The sequence below is a fragment of the Kogia breviceps genome, chromosome 11, assembly GCF_026419965.1.
Source record: "Kogia breviceps isolate mKogBre1 chromosome 11, mKogBre1 haplotype 1, whole genome shotgun sequence".
In the NCBI taxonomy this organism is placed as follows: domain Eukaryota; kingdom Metazoa; phylum Chordata; class Mammalia; order Artiodactyla; family Physeteridae; genus Kogia; species Kogia breviceps.
The window spans coordinates 3,309,941-3,330,698 of record NC_081320.1 but is presented as its reverse complement, the minus strand read 5'-3'; the positions used below and the strand labels follow the sequence as shown (position 1 = coordinate 3,330,698).

The 20,758-nt window shown below is 43.3% G+C and overlaps 2 long non-coding RNA genes across 2 annotated transcripts in view; both read right to left on the bottom strand.

The window, feature by feature from the left end:
• Positions 1-1,387: 1,387 nt before the first annotated feature.
• Positions 1,388-4,123, bottom strand: LOC136792061 (uncharacterized). Its single transcript, XR_010835223.1, has 3 exons — positions 3,917-4,123; positions 2,281-2,368; positions 1,388-1,475 (listed from the first exon to the last, which is right to left on the bottom strand). It is a non-coding gene; the product is annotated as an uncharacterized lncRNA (long non-coding RNA).
• Positions 4,124-6,103: 1,980 nt separating this feature from the next.
• Positions 6,104-20,758, bottom strand: part of LOC136792114 (uncharacterized) — a 56,063-nt gene continuing 41,408 nt past the window's right edge. Inside the window, exons 3-4 of the long non-coding RNA XR_010835333.1 lie at positions 6,466-6,528; positions 6,104-6,359 (exon numbers count right to left, since the gene is read on the bottom strand). This is a non-coding gene — a long non-coding RNA (uncharacterized lncRNA). The remainder of the gene's footprint in view (positions 6,360-6,465; positions 6,529-20,758) is intronic.

Here is a 20,758-nt window from a genome sequence, read left to right as displayed (position 1 = left end):
TAAATATATTGCTCAGGACAAAGTCTCCCTAGAACACAGAGATAAAGAGAGGGAAATGGAACAAAAACGAAAGGGTTCAGCTGAGTTGCCTTTCCTTTTAGGCTTATAACTTGGATTCCCTAGAGCAGCTCTGTCCAATAGAAATATAATACCAGCACAGACGTGAACCACGTCTATAATTTTCAATTTTCTGGCAGCCACATCCAAAATAAGTAAAAAGACACAGGTGAAAATAACCTTAATAATATATTTTAAGTCAATATTTTCAAGTTATTATCACTTTAACATGTAATGATACAAGCATTTATTCATGAGATGCTCTAAATTCTCATTTTCATGCTACGTCTTCAAAATCTAGCGTGTCTTTGCCATATACAGCACGTCACATTTAAAGCGCTCGACGAGGGACTTCCCTGGCGGTCCAGTGGCCAAGACTGCACACTCCCAGTGCAGGGGGCATTGGTTGGATCCCTCGTCGGGGAACTAAGATCCCGCAAGCCACATGGCGTGGCCAAGAAGTAAAATAAAATAAATGAAAGTAAAGTGCCCAGTGGTCACATGAGGTTACCGGGTACCTGCAGTCAGCACAGCTTTAAGGAGCATAAGAAGCTATTCTAAGAATCTGATCATGTGTCCATAGGCAGCCTGTACACCCACTTTGGTGTAACGCCAGAGCTAGCAATGCTGACTCTAATAAGGACGGTATTGGAGCACCTCTAATCTCTGCTATGACTGAAGCTCTGGGACAGGTTGTCACAACACTGTTTATCAGGTAACTCTTATCTGTCGTTTCTAGACGGAGGAAACTGAGGTTCAGAACTCGCCCAGGGGCACTGAACCCAGATCGGGTCCCAACACACTACACTGGCGCCCATCCCACGACGCGGTCCAGGACGTGACCAGGAAGGAGGTGGCTAGGCCGGGCGGCCAGATGCTTGGATGTGCCGTGAGGGTTTCCAGGAAGCCCGGGCTCGGCTTTGTGTCGCAGGTACCCCGGGATTTCTCATAATGGTTGCAGAATAAGTGCTGTTATGGCGTCTCTCGGGAATTGAACCACCTCTGTTGGAATTGCTGAAAGGTTGGATCAAGTCAAGAACGCCTTTTTTTTCCCAAACGCTCAGGAATCGCTGGAGATCCGGACCCCTTGGGGGACACGTGGAGCGTGCAGGGATTGAACTTGTCTGACGTCAACCAGAGGATACCTGCACGAGCTGACGGACAGCCAGGCCCGTCTACCTCTGCACGGTATCGGGCTACCTCCCATAAATGTCCACTCCGACCTGCACCTCGGGACCTGGATCTCATGCTCGGTCATTTTCGCCCGGAGAAAAATAATCCCGATGAAGCATAAGCGGGGCCGCAGAGCCAGGCGTCTCTTTGCTCAGCGCCTGACGATGAGCCGAGGGCTGGCTCGAAGAAGCACAAACCGTGGCGTGCGGATATGCCCACACGCCCGTGGGCTCGGGAGCTGGGACCTAGGGACACAGAGCTGGAGAAGCTAGTAGGGAACGTCCTCTGGGACGGGCAGCAAGACAGTCATCGGAGCAGAGTAGGGTGCTCAGTACTCCTGGCCCAGACCTAGGCTGCGGGACTGCAGAGCCTGAACCTAAAAGCGCAGCATCACTAAGTCTCCGAGGTCACTGGCCGTCAGCAGCTATGGCAGGCCCAGCCCGGGCACCGCACCCAGCGAAGCAGGCAGCCCGGAGGCCAGAGCAGCAGCAGCAGGGCCAGGCCCTCGGGGGCTCCCCGCCGTGGAGATGCTGCATTTGCCATCTGGAGCTTCCAGAGGCTTCATCAGGGCAAGTGGCGGCAGGAAGGGAAGAAAGGGCCAGGCTCTGAAGGGTTAGTGGGGAAGAAAGCAAAGATCCTCGGACCTCCTCGACGGCAAAAGGGAATTTTCCAGAGGGGGAGCCAGAGATAATCTACTGTTCCAAGCTCTTTCTGAGTGCGTTCGGACTAGGGCGGCCAGGTTCGGCAAATAAAAATACAGGACACCCAGTTAAATCTGAATTTCAGGTAAACAGTGAATTTTGGTTTTAGTATTAAGTATGTTCCATGCAACATACTACTAAAAATATTAAGAGTTGTTTATCTGAAATTCAGATTCACCTGGAGTCTGCATTTTATCTGGACTGTAATCTGGCTCCTATGCTAGTCTGTACACAAAAGGAGTTCCTGATGCCTTTTCACTGTGAAACTCTGGATGCGAGACAGCACAGCAGTCAGAGGGCTCAGACTGGTGTCGTGGACCCCAGCTATGACGTAAGCTCTGACATTTACCTGTTACGTGGCCTGGAAAACGGAATTGTTTCTCTCAGCCTCACTGTCCTCATCTGCGAAATGGGGATGACATCTCTCCCTCCGGCTTCTATTAGGATTTAATGAAATAAGCGCTTAGCAAGTGGAGAATATAATTATTTCAGAAAGTGTTCTTGTTTAAAAGTATCAAAAATAATCAATAATGCCAGATGGAATTATTGTGAGACCATCCTAATCGTCTTTGAATGTTGGTTACTTTTTTTTAATTCATAAAACTGGGAACACTTTAAAAAATGAGTTTAGATCTTAAAAGGTCCTATCATGGATACCTTACAATTTTTAGAAAAGTGAATCAAGTGGTTTAGAAATAAAGATGCCACGATGTCTATTTTTAATAATAAAAATAAAAATATATCACCGAAGTTTAAAACAAAAAAAAAAATCATTGTAATCTTTAAAAGAGGATCACACAAGGAAAATACTGAACTATGGCAAATACGTTTTTTAGCATTTATAAAGCACACCAACTGCTCACTAAATTCTAGACACATCTATAGTGTGTGTTCAGTGTTCAGACAAGTTCAGTTACTGATATAATCATTTATAAATTAGACCAAAACAGAAGTCACCCCTGGTGTCTGAGAACACACACACAAAGAAACACAAACAACACATACATAGACAAATGCACTTTTTTTTTTTTCAAGCCGTAGAGAATCTCAGAATTTGAAAAGGAAAAGATGTGCCACTGTTTGACAGCAGCGCTTGGCAATGGCTCTGACAGTTTGAGGAGAAGCCAATCTCAGTGGTAAAACCCTTTTATGGGCCCTTGGCTGGGACATTCAGATAGGAATGCGCCGTGTGGGAGAGCGGGCTTGGCGAGAACGCGAGCAGGCTTCACTCTGTTTATTTCTGCCGTCACTGTAAACTGTGCTCAAGGCTGAATATACATTGTCCCAGGCTTGCATTGGATCCTAGAGCACAGCCCCGGGGACGAGCTGAGGAAGATGGGAAAGAGGACATGTGAGCTGGTCGCTCCTTTACTTTCAGCTCTCAGCAAACTTCAAATTCATCAGACGGCTTCGGAGGTACCGTTATTGAGTACCTACTATATATCAAGCACGGTGTTCACCCCTTGACCTTACTCATGTGTAAAAATGGGAATAATAACCGTATCTGTTTCCTACGGGTGCCGTGGTGGTGATGCTGATAAAGTGCTTGTCACCGTGGCTGGCGCAAAGTCAACATGCAATAACTGTTACGCCTAAAACTGAACGGTAAATTCAGAGCGTTACAATCATTGAACTGTTAGTCTGCGCAGATCCAGGGTTCACACCAGGCATCCTGGCTCCAGAGCCAGCCCTCTTAATCACTATCTTTGCACTGTCGCCATTAATTATCCATTAATTTCCATAGAACATTTGAAAAGACATCATTGTGGTCGTTCTTAATATTGATAACATGAGGCACAGAGAATTTTCACGACTTGGCCAAGATTTTCAGGAAATGGCAGCTTCATCTAACAGCTACTTTTCCCCCCAGTAGTTCAGTAAAGAAACCTTAATAAATGCTTTCAGCCCACAAAGTATGAGAGAAAGTATTGTCGGAAAAAAATAAAAGAATTGGAAGATACGGTTCCCACATCGAGCAGGCTTACATTCTGATCAAGAAGATGAAGCAGACACCAAAGGGCTCGGAAAGAAATCAAGGCGTAGGAATAGGTGCCACGTGAACACACGGATGTCAAATGTGCATACAAAGGATTGAATGGAGAAATGGAGAGGGAGTCATCCCAGAAGCTTCCAGGAAAAGGGAGCTTTGGGGCCAAGTCTAGAAAGAAAAGAGGGGTCTGGGTTAGCAGGAGTCTTTCCTCTCCAGCCTTCTTGCCAATCAACAAACCCGCTGCGTCCAAGGGCGGTTCCCAAAGAAAATCATCAGAGCCTGTGAGCATAGCTCCAGCCCCAAGCCGGGCAGTAAAGACAGCCGGACAGGTCAGTGCCCCTCCGAAAAGGGCCAATGACAAAAGACCAAAGAAGTGTTCCAGGAAGGGAGAAGGTGACCTATTTAAGGGGAAGCAAGAAAGAAACTTTATAAAGACAAAGTGCTGTAAAAATCTTAACCTATTTTTTTTTTTTTTTTTTGCCCCTGTGAATTTTCTTGCCAATCTGAGAACCACAATGGCTTTTCCTCCTTCAGTGTTTGGATTGACACACAAGGCACAGTGGTTCTCCTTTTACACCCTCCCCCATCTCTGCTCTTATTCCCACTCTTCCCACACACACACCCCCCAAGACAAGCATAAATAAAACAAACAAACAAATATGTGAAACTTACTTGGAATGATGCTAGAGTCTCTGTACTATTAAGACACTGAGTAATGATTGGCTGCTCTCCAGATAGCTCTACAGTCTGTTAAATAGCTCAATTAGTGAGCACGGTTCTCCCTCCCTCCCTCCCTCTCTCTCTCTCTCTCTTTTCCTCTTTCCTTCTCTCCCTCCCCCAATCTCTCTCCCTCTCTCTCATTGAATTTGGCCAAGTGCATGCTGCATTACTGCAAGGCGCAACGCCAGATAGGCCCAGCAACACCCTTTCGTAGCCCCGATGCCTGGGACCCCTGAGAGTAGCGGAGAAGTCACCGTCTCCAGGCCTGTGGGGACCACGAGGCAGCAGAGAGCATCGTGGCGGGATGGTTTTCCCTTCTGAAGGGTGGCTAATGAGCAATGTAGGTGAGGACCCTCGGGAGGCACCTAGGCACCCTACCCGCCCCAACAGAAGAAAGAGTGAGGTGGCAGCCGCAGCCGGAGACCAGAGAGAGGGGGGCGGAGGAGAGGAGATGGGGGAAAGGAATGCGGGCCAGAAAGCAGAAGCTTTGCCGAGTTATTTAGATCGGAATGATCTGAAGGAAGCCTGAATCCCTTAAAGAAATACAATTCTCCAAAATATAGCATAAGCCCACAGTGTTGGCACCATGTACAACAGCTGTGTGCCTTTCCCATCGTTCTTTCTAGGGCTGAACCACTGAGATCTTATTCCCTCTTCTTGGAAGGGATGGTTTAGGTACACACTCTCCACCTACCAAACACACACACAGCAAGTGAGCCCTCAAATCTATCTTTATTTATGTCTATTTGTGGCTCACCCAGACCTAAACAGTGTCAGCAGGACAAATGAGAAGGCTACGTCCCATGTAGGGTCCACAAGCCCTATGTAATCCACGATTCTTTATTCCCTGCTCTGAAAACTCGTACAGAAAGCAGGACATTCATGTCGTAAGGTAAACACATTTAGTCTGTTGTCTGTTTCTGTAACACATTGGTTGGTCTGGGCTACGTGATCCTGATGTATTCATTACATCTTGGCGTGTACAACATACAGTATTTCTCTGTTTGACTCATTACAGCCTTCATACAATTAGGTGAAAGAAAATATTGTTTGCAAAAATGCTTTCGGGGGGATTACAGTTATCCTAGAATATTATGTATCACAATTTTAGAAACATTAAGTCTCAGCATTTACATATAATTATTATGGTTATTCCCTAGAGAAGATATTTAAACGTCTTTACCCTATCTGTTGGGTGTATGTTCCCCTCGGAAGGAGTACACTATCAAACAATTAGAACGTTGAAATAAGAGAAAATATTCTGGGTTGCTTAATTGAAGAAAAAGTTGCCCCAAGATAAAAATTCTTAATGTAAAATTGTCCTCTGATTTGGTTGGTTTATTTTTGTTATGACATTATGGGATTTTTTTTTTTTGAATTTTAAGCATAAAATCAATTATCAAGATATTTGCATCTGAGAAAATCAAGTACTGAGATTAGACTCATAGATTTTTACGTGGACTTGAATCTGTCTCTTTGTCATTTCACTGGGTACTTGGCAGTGTTTTGCCATGAATGTTAACACGCTTTGTGTTTTAGGTAGTGATTCTGCACATGTTGAAACAGACAAATTTGAGCTAGAGACACAGACCAAGCATTTTGTGGAAAGCTGCCGAAGGAAATCATAAAGGTCCTTCAAACACGAGATCTCCAAATATACCGTTCTTCAAAAGACAACGTACCTACAAATGTCTGCCTTCTTTTGGCTGGAGGTACATCTTAATAAGGAAGAAGAAAAAAAGTTAATTTTAATAGCAGATCCTCACTACCTTATCACATGCCTCTATTTTTTTTAAAGGATGGATCAAGGGTGATCGCGGATACCTGTATAGGTCACATGTAAAATTCTGCATTAGGATAATCTGGCATCCGTTTCCATTTTCTTTCCTGAAGAAAAAAAAAAAAAAAAAGAAAGAAAGCGAGAGAAAGAAAGAAGGCATAATCAAAAGCCTAAATGACAAAGAGTTGACAGTCAGAGTCTGTGGTAAATGATTCCAGAGTCGCTGGCCTGCGGAAACGCGGCGGAAGTCCCCAGCAGACCTGATTAATTCCAGTCTCTCCAGCTGCCCGGGGAGCAGAGGGTAAGCTGTTTCGCAGAGAGGAGCCTATTACCACTACTAGGCTGAAATAGATCTAATCAACTCACAGCCGCTCCAAAGAAAACTTTACAGGTTTAGCTCACCAAGGCAGTGCTTTAAAATGATGGCTACAAAGGATCATGGGAGTCTGAAAGCATTTAGTCTTTATTGCAGCTCAAGGAAATTTTCTGCTGTGGTTAGGCCGTGCTAATTTACTGAACATGACAAAGCCTCCCAGACTGGGTGACATCATTTGTTTAAAGGTCCCAGGGCTCATACTGGAGTATTTCGAATATTACTTTTTTTTTTCTTCAAAAACAGTTAATTTGTTGATATTTCATTGGTGTTTGAGCTAATTACATGCACCATTATAAATGTCTTGACTAACCTACTTTAACGTTTAATTTAAACAACAATGCTCTGTAATTCGTCATGGTGCTTGCAAAGTGATGAACATTGCAACTTGGTTTTCTAAGCAATCAACATTCTATCTGTGCATCTTTAGAAAGAGGAATTTCCTGACGGAAAGGAGACCCTTTGGAACAGATGTGGGTTTCACACCCCCAGCTTCAGAATTACACTAAGTTCCACAACGGTTTGTGTAATAAAAAAAAACACTCACATCTGAATGTATTGAAGACAGTATGAACTAACATATATTCTATCAAACAAAGTTCTGAGTTTTTATAAATATTCACTTTGGATTGTATAACCACCTCCTTTTTAATGGAAACTAAACAGAGGGAAATTATTAAGGCCAGATAGATGCACATGTTAGATTGAAACCAAATAACCTTTTTTTTTTTCCTCTTTTGGTTGTTGGAAATCTTTGTAAAGATTTGCAAGGTAAATCTGCTTTTGTTTAAATAATCAAGATTTGGAAACTCTGCAGGAGTTACATGATATGTTGTTTAGAATGCTGTGTGTGATATAGCAAATATGCACACCACACACTTATTAAATATATTGATTACTAATGAAGTCCCTGATCATACCCCCAAAAGAAATTAAAGGAGAGTACTCAAATCCTTGAATTTAAGTTAATTACAGATGATAATCTGCAAACTGTTTCCTTCAGAAAATTTCTGTCAAAAGAAGATATGGTAGACCCAAAAGATGAATAGGGAAGACACAAAAGATAAATGATGGATAGTTTAGGATTTTAATAAGCCCTGAATCTGTTAGTCGTTATTTCAGGTACGGTCCTTTGGTTAAGGGTATGTGATCAGGGGAGAAGGATAGCTGAGCAAGGCCACCGGACACACCATAATTTCAGAAAAAGCAAAATGTGGTCATGGGTGATATTCTGAAAAGAAGTTCCAAGAGTCCACTGGAATCTGAATTCTAGATTTAGAAAAATACCCTAGGCTGCTGAACATTTGCAAAGAACTTATCATAACGACACCTAGTTGCTTCCATAGCATTACATTTGCTGCTATCTGAATTATAGATAGTTAAGTCATTCACATACTGGGAGCTTGTGCTGATCAAACTTCCTCCTTAAAATGGAATTTTGCATTATTTATCACTTATCCAGAGCTTAAAATGGTGCCTGGACTTTCCTTCGCGTCAAGGATTCCAGATGCATTGTAAAAATCCATCTCTGAATAGGATTTGTAAATTTCTGACTTTCATCAGGACATCACTTTTGGTTACATTATAATGGACTTGATCTACATTCCTGGAGTTCAAGCAGGATTTGTATTTAGAGAAAAGAAAAATTTCCTTTTCTGAGGTTTTTCAATCTTGTTTCATTCTGGTAATATTCAGCTACTTAAATTTCAACACTGAGAATCCAGCATTACCCCTAAAGTAGATACAAATGCCTCTGGAACTGTATGACTGAAGAGGTCTGTCCTCATCAACTGTGAGTTCATGGTAGTCACAGGACACCGAAGGCCAGGTTTACTTCTGTCTCTTTCAGTGACAGTTCCTAGTGGGCTAAAATGTGCAAGCAATTAGACAGCTGTACATATAATTGGTTTGACATGCCTGTTCTGTTCCTCCAGACCGAGAAACTACCTTTAAAAATTCCACGGATAGATTTTTGACCACATAGATAACTTTCAAAAATATGAAGTTTTATAATTCTGCAGTATCTAATAGGGATCCAAATGAAATTAAAAGACTTTTGGAGAGTACCAGACACATTTGGTGCCTGTGGTTGGCTTGATCCTTGAATAGAGAACTGGGCAGTGGAGGCCCAAGACATGAACACTTTTATCAAACTAGGCCTGTAAGTTTCAGTCTTTTCCACAGCCTAATGACAACACAATACATATTTATTATTGTTGGGAAAAAATAGTGGAGGGGAAGAGAGGTAGGATCAGGTAAGAGACAAATGAACCAATCAGTATAAATCCACCTGGAAAAACAACTCAAAGCAAATGGACTACTGATGTCCAATTGGTAACATCATTTTCATCTACAAAACAGGAGCTCTTGGAGACTCCTCTTTGTTATTTGGGAAAACACACACACACACACACACACACACACACACACACAATTACTCATAATCAAAATCTTAAAGCTGGATAGCTTTAAGAGATATAACAGCATAGAAATACATTCACGAAGTTATTATAGAATATTGAAAAAATAGAGGTGAGATTAACGATGATAGATAGAAAAAGCCCTGAATGAAGTAAACTTTTACTGAGTATGTGAGTACATAATTTTAGGAAAGATTGAGCTATTGGCCATCTTGCTTATGGATATGCTATTGGAGGATTTATTTATTATGGATTTTACCACTTGAATTGCATGTTAAAGCGCATATAGTGTGTCTCTAATCGATGCCATGCATATCCCAGAGAGTCATTAAGGACCAGCCTTGTCACTGGAGCCTCCAAGGGACAGACAGTGGATCACAAAGGGAATCTGAGTGCAAGCACATGGGGTCCGTTTCCAGAGAGTTAAAGTTTGGGGCCAGAGAAACCCATCCCTGCCAGAAAATATCACCAGCATTCTAAAGAATATGTTTTAAAGCTTGTTTTTGAAGGAAATAAGGATGGTTCTGAAATCACTTGGATTTGTTTTATTATTTTATTTCTTCTGCAAAGATCACAGTGATGTCATATGTGACTTGGCAGTAGAGACATGGCGGTATTGGCAGACATGGCGGTAAATTCCAAGGGCTGTACTTTTTGACTGGCTACCTCCACGCGGTTTGGCTTTTAGTGGCATTCAATAGGCTTTGTGTTTTTTATTATGATTTATTTTTAAATCTCTATGTACTATAGTGTTTGTGCTACTGAATGTTGCTCTAGTTCTCTTTAAATGCCAAATCCTCAACATGGAATCATAAAGATGTGCTAATTAAACTCAAACCATATCACATCTATTAATTCAGACTGTGATCTCTCATCAGATTTCATATGTTAAGTAGAATTTAGGGCTGGTCAACAGATGTACACTGTTCACAAATGTGGTGAACAAGCAACTGCAATGACCATTCCTGAGTCTGATTTTTTTTTTCTTTTCCTTGCTCCGAGGCTGAAGGATTATATTTCACTTCAGATACACATTTGGCACCAGCAGAGAAAACTACATTGTATGGCTCCCCAGAGTGTATATCAGTTGTAGTTATTTTAATTATTTCCAACATTTAGCCTTTCTCCTGAAATGGCTACTCTTTCTTTGATTCTGCCATTGAAATAAGCCATGACCAGCAACTCCTACTGGACAGAGTGAGACCAGCACAAGATGACCTGACAGCCCACCGGTACATGGGGCATGTCCCTTCTTTCCGAGAAGCTGTTTATATCCCAACCAAAACTACAAGAAAGGATCCATCACCAACGAATAGAGCAAAACCCTCCGGAGAGGACAGAGGGACAAAGAATGTGACATTTTTAGACAACAGCTTCAGTGAAAAAAGCTGTATAAAGTGTGGTAGACATTAAAATTATTAATGTTTCTGCATTCTTGCAAAAGACACAGAGAGGAAATATATCCTGTGCCTCAAAAGACGAATCCACAGAGAGATGAAGACCACTCAGTGGAGAACCCAGAACCTTCATCAATCTCTTTAGTGTAAAGGAAGAAAGTTTATACACAGAGTGAAGTTCAGAGCTTACCGCTGAAGTATGGGGTTTCTTAGCGATGTCTCTGTGGATCCGTCCCTAGTGAGTGATATCTGACAGTGAAAAGGCTATGCAAATTACAACTATTCAAAAATCAAAGTTGAAGTCCAAAGACCTCTGGCCAATCAAAGGGTTCCTTTCTGCCCCCTGGTGGATGGAGACTCATTTCTACATGCCCATTATATTAGTTGCAAAACGGGGACATCAATGAATTTCTGAAAGTAGGTTTCTGAAAAAGGCAAACTATGATGTGGTCAGATTTAACCAATTTTCTTTTTCGTGAATGCTTTGTAACAAAGTAACCATTTAATATGGGCAGTTCTGTGCTTTCTCTGTCCTTTAATATGTGAAGAGCCATTTATGTTGGGGGGGGTGCATGGCTGTGTGCACCGTGGTCTTGGGGTCTTCTCCACCATGGGTTTCTCCCTCCCTATTAGTTTCTTTTCCCTTCTCATCCACTCGTATCCAAAACGGAAGCTACAAATAGAAAGGATACTTTGATGTCCCCCATTCCTCCCTTCCTTGCATTTTTTCTGGCATTCATCCTTTACGATTTTACTCCTTTTTCTGATCTTTTCCCTCTCCGATGGCCAGGGTAGTATTGGCTACACTATTGCTTGCAGCAGATGAATGACTTTGAAGGACTAGCAGTTGAAAGTCTTTGTGTATTTTCCAGGCCAAAGAAAATAAAAATGATATTAGAACAAATTAATAAATGCACGATGGTATGGCACGCAGAGAGATTTCATTTCCATTTTTGTCGCCCTTCGAGAAGTGTTTTTGAGTGTGCTGTGTTCTGAAATCTTATAAAAATTCTTACCAAAGGTAAAAATAATATTTAGGGGTGACATTCCCTGTCACAAAGTCACATCCTGTCGAACCGGTGTCTAGCCACAGGATTTCACAATCTTTGGGGACTCGCAATTCACACGGTGCAAAATCCCATTCGCAACCTAGCTTTTCCCAATCCCACGGGATTCACAGCGAGAGCGTTTTAATATAATAGTCTTCTTAGAGTCGCGAACTCTGGGATGATAGCCCCTCGTCTAGGACAGAGGGACAGTAAGGCGGAGCGTTGAGTTAATGAATCTATGGCATCAAGAATGGTTTGTCGTGTACCTTTTGGCTCGTGTGCGTGTTTTCCTTGCCTATTGCCCCTGCGGTTTTACAGTGGCTTCTCTTAGAAGAGCACAGACACACAGACTTTGGGCTGCTACCACATTCATCGATTTGTTTTCAGAGACAATGACCGGAAGAGCACTCATTTCAAGGTTACAATGCCTGCCCCGCCCCGAACAAATGCCAGACAGGGGTCCTTACCTTTGGTCCTTTGCCTTCTCCAGAGAGTTCACACTTGCAAATGTTCAGGGAACTCGGACAATTGAGCAGAACATGAGGGGCTGCTTAATCATTGACTAAATATGGATGACAATGCTAATGTTGAGGTGTGCACCGGAAAAGAATCGGGAAAGGTGTGAGGGAGACACAGAGCCGCAGCCGACACGGAATTCGATGCCTTTCCAACTGTTAACACCAGGCTGGGGAATCATATATCATTCTTAGAGCAAGTCATCACTTTGAAAGTCAAACTTCTGATTTAAAGGGGAAAAAATCTCCACTCTGTGTACATAGTGGTGATTCAAGAGTTTAGATGCGAGCTCCTTCTAGGGTTTCCCTTCCATAATCGTTAGGATTTGGGGTCTGCCAAGGCTCCTCCAAGACTAGTCATTATGACCCATACTTACGCGTTGAGATCGTTGCCCGGCTGTGATTCATAAACAAAAACAACAGGACTTAGTCCCTGAAAAATATTTAGGCCCAAAACTTTGAACATACGTCAGATGAAAGTAATTGAATGGAAACAAAAAGGTTCAGTCCACGTAAAAGTGAAAAGGTAAAACCAACCACGTGACTTTTGCATTTCCACCCGTCTCTTTGGGTAAACAGATAACTTGATCGTAAAATCCTCAGTCCACAGTGTTTTCATTCGGTCATTGTCACTGGAATTAGCAGAAGAGGAGGAAGAGGGGAGAGGGGGGACGGGAGAGGAGGAAAGGAATAAACCAGAGTCCATTACCAATTTGGACAAAGAGTAACCCAATTTAGTAATTCCAAAAATTGCCTCACTTTTTTGGAGCGTGTGAATTGTCCTCACCGGTGATCTAACATTGAAGAATGAAACTGAAATTAGCTGCTTAAAGTGGTCCTGTGACTTTAATTATTCACAAAGTACACCAATTTAATGAGTTTTTAAATATTAAACCTCTTCCCTATTGGCACCACCTACACTATCTATTGTGAGCTCTTAATTTACAGAGCAATTAAGTCAGGACCCTCATTTATCAGGACATGTGCATTTGTTGGAAACGTAGTCAGTTTTCCTTAATTGATGCTACGGAAATACGGAAGCGAAATTAATGTGTGTCTTCAGAGGTCATGCCCGTAGTGAGGGGTGACGGGGGTGGGGGCGCAGCTAGCAGGGAGCAAGACGTGAGATAAGTTAAGTCCCTGCTACGTCCTGCTTACTCCAGAGATGACTGAAATATTAAGTGGCACGACAGTTACCGTTCTCAGCCAAAATGCTTGCAAGGAAATGCCCCCTGAGTTTTTCTCTGGCAAACATCTGTCATGGGTAGTAGCTGAGAAATAGGGAAACTTCAAAGGAGTACTTTCTGATTATTAGCAGAGTGTGGAGTGTCATGTTCTTACATTTTAATGCAAACCAAGTGTTGATGAGCTGATAGGGCAGAATTAAAAAGTAGCCCAAATTTCCTTTGTTCTTCAGAATGGGGCTGACAAGAGCATTCACAGTCGGTAGTGCTTCCCAGTCCTTATCAATTTGCGAGGCACAAGAAATGCCGGCTCCAGAGGCAGATGGTGGGTAGAGCGGCACCAGGCAGGACTTGCCCTATTCGCGGAAAGACACCTCCCAAGGTGTACAAAGGAAGACACTCGCCTCCTCTGCGCACTTGTAATTCTACCAAATCCTGACGTCAAGCGAGCAAGCTAACAGGGCGTCCGCCCCATCCCCCTAAGCTGAGGGTAAAGGGAGAAGCCAGCCTTTCCCTCCCAATTCCTGGTGGTTTGGACCCATGGTCTCTATGGGTACCCAAAAGTTTGATGGGACCATGCCACACGTGGCCCCCTGTAACCAGGACTTGGTGAACATTCATCCATTTCTCATTCAGACAGGCAACAGAGAAAAAAGAAGAAAAAAAAAAAAAGCAAGCAGCAGGGCAACAAATGCTGTCTTCTGCAAATGCTCTGTAATAAATTGTTCTTTCAGCAGTGCAGAAGACAGATTTTTCTCTCCTCTGCCTCTTTCCTCCTTTGCTGGGAAACCACCAATGGGAGGCTGCCTTTCCCACCTGGCCCTGGCTGCTTGTGCCCATAAATTTGCCTACGCGATGCCTGTTTACGGGTCGCTGATGGAACATGGAGCGGGTGCATTTTGTAAGCACCGGGTAGATAATCATGGTAATTGATGTTTGGAGCTGTGAGCTCCTAGGAGCACAGGGTCTCTTTCTCCCAGTGAGGCCCTGCTCTCTGTTATCAGTCCGGCCCGTAATTAAATATCACTCTTTTACAATATGTTTCAGGCTCCTTAATGAGTCTAAAGCAGAAATAGTCACCTCTTTCCCCTCTGAGCTTTATTTGCTTGTTATTAAACAATGTTACGGAGCTGCCTTCTTTCCCTGTGTTGCCAAACCTGCATCATTTCCGTTTTATAATTGCACAATTAGAACCGGGGCTCTGCTTTCATACATCAGCAGGCCCTGCGTGTGCGTGCGTGTGTGCTTGTGTGTGTGTGTGTGTGTGTGTGCAGGGAGAGGCAGAAAGAAGGAGAAAATCAGGTGTTCGCAGAGACTACACAAATGCATCTTATTTTCATTAAGTGCCAGATTTTGCAAGATGGGAAGCGATTTATCATGAGCCGTTTTCTCCTATCAACCACCCTCACCAACACCACCGTGACTTTCCCCGTGACCTTGCGCCGGGTTGCGGAGGGCCAAATGTGATCGCTGTGACTCGCTTCATAGTCCTGCGCCCCTCCCCCAGGGCCTTTTTTTTTTTTTTTCCCTCCCCCAAGCAGAATCCAGTCATTTACATTCCGAGGCTAAACGGTCCTCTTTTTGCCCCCAAAGCTGGCGAGCTGTATGACACTAGTAATTCCTTCTAACGAATTTCCAGAGAGCGCCTCCTCTTACACACGCTTCCTCTCTCCTTCACACACAGACACACGCACGCACACACATGCACACACCCTCACAGGCACCCCCCTTAAGCTGCTCTAAGCAGTGTATTTAAGCAGCTGAAGAAAATCCATTCACATTCTGCTGCGTCGCTTTCTTCCCAAGTCATGAACCCATCACAGACTTTTTCTAGCAGTGGGTTGCCACGGTGAAGATTTACAATGCCAGTTATTCATACATCTGCCTTCTCTTTTCTCCCCCCCTTATTCTTAAATCCCCTGGGCGAGGGCAACCTTGATACTGAGACTCGTAAAATTCATGCAGGCTTATCATCCTTGGTGAAGGCTCCAGGCTGCATCCCGCACCCCCCAGCCTGCTCAGCACCGTGACGGGTGGGCCCCGGGCTTTTATTTCCAATGAGGGGGAGCGGGTCGGGGGGGGGGGGACCGAGGTATCATTATAGGAGACATAATAGAAAACTTACATTTTTTTAAAATAAAAGCAGTATCTGTTTCACTGGTGGTTTATTAATTTTTAAAAATGAGTTTTGGGTCTCTCGAGGCCAGGATGCATTTGATGCTGGAATGTTAAATAAAAAGTGACCTTAATTTGAGTAAGGCAATATCAGAAAGTACGCTCATCAGTGTTCAAGAGCTAACGGAGCTGGGACACAGACCTCCTCAGTTCTCATCAAAAAACCGGCAGGAGGAAGCTTCAGTGCTTTGTAAGATGGGCATCTGATGGCCAGTGTCTGCCTTGTAATTTTTTTCACTTAATTATTTCTCCTTCTCTTAATGATTCTTGAATTCATTGTTCTGAAAGAATGTGGAGAAGAGAGAAAAATAAATATTTTCAACAGCAAAAATTCATATTTTAATGAAGTCACTGAAATTTGCCCGAATCTGAAAAAGAAACTAATCCTATGATAACATAATAGAGAACTATGGTCAAATCATTAAAAACAAAAAACTTGTAACCTATTTGTAACATATTCCTGGGAAATAACAATGAAGATTATAGTAGGTGATAATCTGGAACCCTTTCTGAAAAGTTGACAAAGTGATTTTTTAGCTGAGTTGAAACAGAATTCTGTCTCAGAATCGTGGGGTTTTGTTGTTTTTTTTTTAATCTTCTATTTTACGTTGTAACTTTCAAAAGTATAAACTATGGCTTCCCTGGCATCCTTCGGTTCCTGGGTTTGGGCTGTGGTTGGTGTGTCCGCAGGGGCACATTCCCCTTCATGGCACCTCCTCCCGTCTCTGACCTTGGCGACGGGAGCCCTAGAGGTGGCAGGTGTGCGATGCTTGACCTGCATGGGCTGGCTGAGGGCAAGTCATCTCTGGAGCCACATTCTGACTTGCTTTGAAGCATCACTGAGTGCTCCACAGGCGAGCTCCCAGTCGGTGCTCAGCTCTGAGAGAGGCTGTAGATTTCCACCTTTTATCCAGGAGTCCAGGAAGGGGTTAGAGAGAAAGCCAGGCCAAGGAGGGGCCTTGACTTGTCCTCAGCTTCCTCCTCTGTCAAACAAGGAGAGTGTGCTGTATTACCCTTAAGGTCCTTTCTAGTGTTCCGTGATCTAGCTGTGATTCCATTCAACATAGCCAAGAACGAGCCTAACCTAAACGTGCCCTCCTTGCAGTTCAACGTCAGGTTCAGCGCTCAGGCATGATCCGGGGTCTGCCCTCACTCTCGAGGTCATGCCCGCACCATTTAGGAAACGGCCTCAGAACACAGCACAAGGTAGTGTATTGATGCAGAAAATCCAGAAACTCAAGGTTCTGATTTATAAGCCACAGAAAACTGGGAAAGAACTGTGTGTAGTGGCCATCGCTATATTTTCTGAGACTGTGTCCCTGATGCTAGGATAGGACAAGAACGACGTAAGGAAAGAAGTTCTGTTGTATTTTATTTTCTTATATTATTTATTTGATTTTTTAATTTAATTTTTTCCTCTCTGGCCTAATCCCTTTCCTTCTAGGTAGACCTTTCCTCTCCAAATCATCTCCTGGCCCATTGCTACCCCCTTGGCTTCTGAGTACCACCAGGCTCCTGTTTCAGGGGTCTAAGCAGGTGGATCTAACCACCTTCCCTGGCCCTGAATATATCTCTGAAGAGTGTCACCTGCAGCATTGCACTTCCATGAGGCTTCACCTCCTCTTAGAAAACCACCTGATCCGTGTATCTGAGGACGATTAACTTGACATTCAGTAAAACTTTCAAAATAATCCATGGCTACTCACATATAAACACTGAATTTTACAAGGTACAATTCCACCTGCCTTTCTTATCTATCTGGGTCCTAGATCTGTGTCTGGTAAAGCAACTTAGCAGCAAACCCTTGCTCCCATCGGAGACTCCGTTGCCTCATCTGCCTGTTGAGAAAGGGCAATAACCCCGACCAAATTCTCAAGATCCTGAGGGTCAAGTACAATAACGTGGGCATAATTTTAAATAGTCTGGAATGTACTATGTTGAGATATTAGCAGCATCATTCATTATTATTAATCTATCAATTACTGTGATGATATACACCATGGCTTTCAAATGTTTTGGACCATGATACATTGTATCTAGTAAATCAGAATTAGAGCTGTGTAATCATAGCAGATACAAACGTTTCCCCCAAACAGTACAGTTTTACTATGTGGAAGAAGTCTGATACTTTCTATTCCACAGATAGAAAATTTTCATACCTCAAAATGGTCCTCGGCTGGATTTTGAAAAGTATGGGTGCGGAGCACCATGTTAATTTAAGTTGGAGCCACCACAGGCCTACATGGAGCCTCCATGTGAGTCAGGAAGAGGCAGCCCTTCCTCCAGAACCAGAGCCTACAGCCTGGAGAGTGGAGTAGGGCTGGATTGCAAGCCCTACCTGCCCCCCAGCTGGAAGCCTCGGTTGTGAGCTCTGCACATACAGCCCTGCACTGAAACTTGGTCGGTTTGGGGGTTGGGGAAGGGTAATTGAACAAAGTATGAAAAAGCATTATGCAAGACTCTGAAATCAAGTTGGGGGTAACATGAACAGTGTAGCGTACCTATGGCCGGTCAGATGCAGCCCGCAATGCAAGGGTGGTCTAGAAAGGAGAGGCGACACAGATGGACATGCTTTTTGCTAATTCTAAGGCATTGTGGGAAACTAAAAGGAAAGCAAGGAAAAGAACAGTGGAGTAAGATTTATCAAAAATTTGCCTTTGTGTCCATTATGTAGTTCTTCGAATTTAGGATGATGTCTTGTGGAACGTTGTATTTCTGACTCCACTGCAAATTCTTAAAACCATCTTGATCCACCCGCAAACATGCACCTCCGTAATAAATTGCAGCTATGGACGTTGGGAGATCTCCAGAAGTTTCTCCTCCTAGGGGCCTCCAAGTCTGTTGCCCTCATTCCTGTCATTGGCCAGGTGTGATAGGCAAAAGGTGACATCAGAGCATTTCTGAGCTCCCCCAAAGTTCTTCTGACCAGGAAATTCATTGCTCAATCTACCCTATTATGGGCCTGGAAAGACACCAGACTCTACTAGACTAACAAGGTTAAAATCAAGTTTATTCTTCTTCAAGTTCATACCAAAGTTAACCATTTGCAATGGCCAAGACACAGAAACAAAGAAAGATAACTAAAAACCAAGCAGGTCCTTTCAACATTCAGAATCTGTGTCTTTATAGGTGCACGTTTTCTATTTAACCCAATATTCACTGTGACCTTGACTTCTGCTAAGTAACATACACACTAAATTGTTTTCATTAATGTAACACAGGCAGATAGAGCAAAATAAAAAGAATCAAGTATTTTCCTGTTTTTTCCTACTATCTCTTCCTCCCCAACACACACACACACACAACACACACACACACACACACACACACACACCCTCCAAAGAAATGACCATTTTTAGAGCAAAGTGTTGAATTTGAACAGGAAGAAAAATATTTTATTCCAGAACATTTTGTAAGTACATAATGTACTACAGTAATTCATTAGTCTCTTTTTCTCCACTTGTTTTTTTTAATAGCTAATTTTTTCCAGTTTTATCGAGATGCAATTGACGTAACATTGTATAAGTTTAAGGTACACCACATAATGATTTGATATGTGAATATATCGTGAAATGATCACCGCAATACGTGTAGTGAATGTCCTTCACCACACACAGTTACATTTTTTTTTTCCTTTATGATGAGAATTTTACTGCTATTCTCTTAGCAACTTTCAAATATACGAAACAGTATTGTTAAAACAGTCTGCATGCTGGACATCAACCCCCTTAGAATGTATTTTAAAGAACAATACTCAAGCATTGTCTTTAAAAATGGTGAATATTTGGAAATGTCTTGCAATTTCACGGAATTGGCAGGATAACTGAACTCATTTTTTATACTCTTCACATGTAGCATGCCTTTCTGATGATGTGACTTGGTTCCATCACCAGCTGAAGATAATTAACAATAGCACAAGAGACTTACTCTGCATTGGATACACAGGGACATGGGGCTGGCACCTACCTCTGTGACTTGTATGGGAAAAACCATAGCCTTGATGCCGCCAAATTACCTAAAGGAAATGAAAGCATAGCTCCTTGGAAAATCCATCTTACTATCTACTTTACCCATTCTCTTTTGTGCTGTATTATTACCTCAAAAATCATTATGCTGTCAAAAATGTCTTTTCTATCCTATTCCCAATCTTTTGACACTCTTAAGACAGTAGGTGGTGTAGGAAGAAAGGAAGTATCTCCCTTATGCAGACAAAGCCTGCCAGCAGCGCTTGCTAAATTGGGTCATAAAGGACCTTGGCCAAGTTCAACACAGAGCAGTGTGCTCTACTTGGCCTTATCAGATGTTTGCCTGTTTTTTTCAGATTTTTACCCAGAGTAGCATCTTAGCGGCCAGAGTTTTTCCCACCATCTTCACTGTCTGGAAGTAACAATCACTGTCATCTTTCTCCATCCCAGCCTTCTGCACCTGCCTCCCCCATTTGCCTGTATGCTTCTTACATAATCTTCAAGTCTCTTAATCTTCAGGGAATCTTTCTTCCTTGTTTCCTATATGAACTTTTAGGGAGAGGACAGGAAGCAGATTTGATGGGCCCCCAAAGGATGTAGATCCATCTATATATAGTGATGTGGATGGGTGAGTAACCAAATTTTAGTATCAGGGAGGCTTCAAGAACTTAGGTCTGACTGTGAGAGGTTGTCTCTGGGCAATAATGCCACTTGCAGTGGGGTTGGGAAGGAGAGACCAGCAAGCACTCAGCTCCTGGGGTTACATTTGTGTTGAAGTAAGACCCACTTCAGCTAGCATCATCGCTCTGGACTAGGTTCCTGCCACTGCTCTAGAAGAGGGGGTTCCCTAGGCAGACAATCTCCATCGAACATGTTCAGGCAGGGCTTCCAGGAGGAAAGCTTCTGAGAGGATGGAACAGCCCAGGAAGTTCTCCAGGACGTTATTATCAAGCTGCATGCTCCCTGTTAGAACCTAGGCATCCACAGTCCTGTTTTATTACCCAGATTTTATCTCCTTCTTGCCTGGACCTTCTTGAGTTAATTTTGTGTGTGTGTGTGTGTGGTACGCGGGCCTCTCACTGCCGTGGCCTCTCCCGTTGCGGAGCACGGGCTCCAGACGCGCAGGCGCAGCGGCCACGGCTCACGGGCCCAGCCGCCCCGCGGCACGTGGGATCCTCCAGGACCGGGGCACGAACCCGCGTCCCCTGCATCGGCAGGCGGACTCTCAGCCACTGCGCCACCAGGGAAGCCCAAGAATA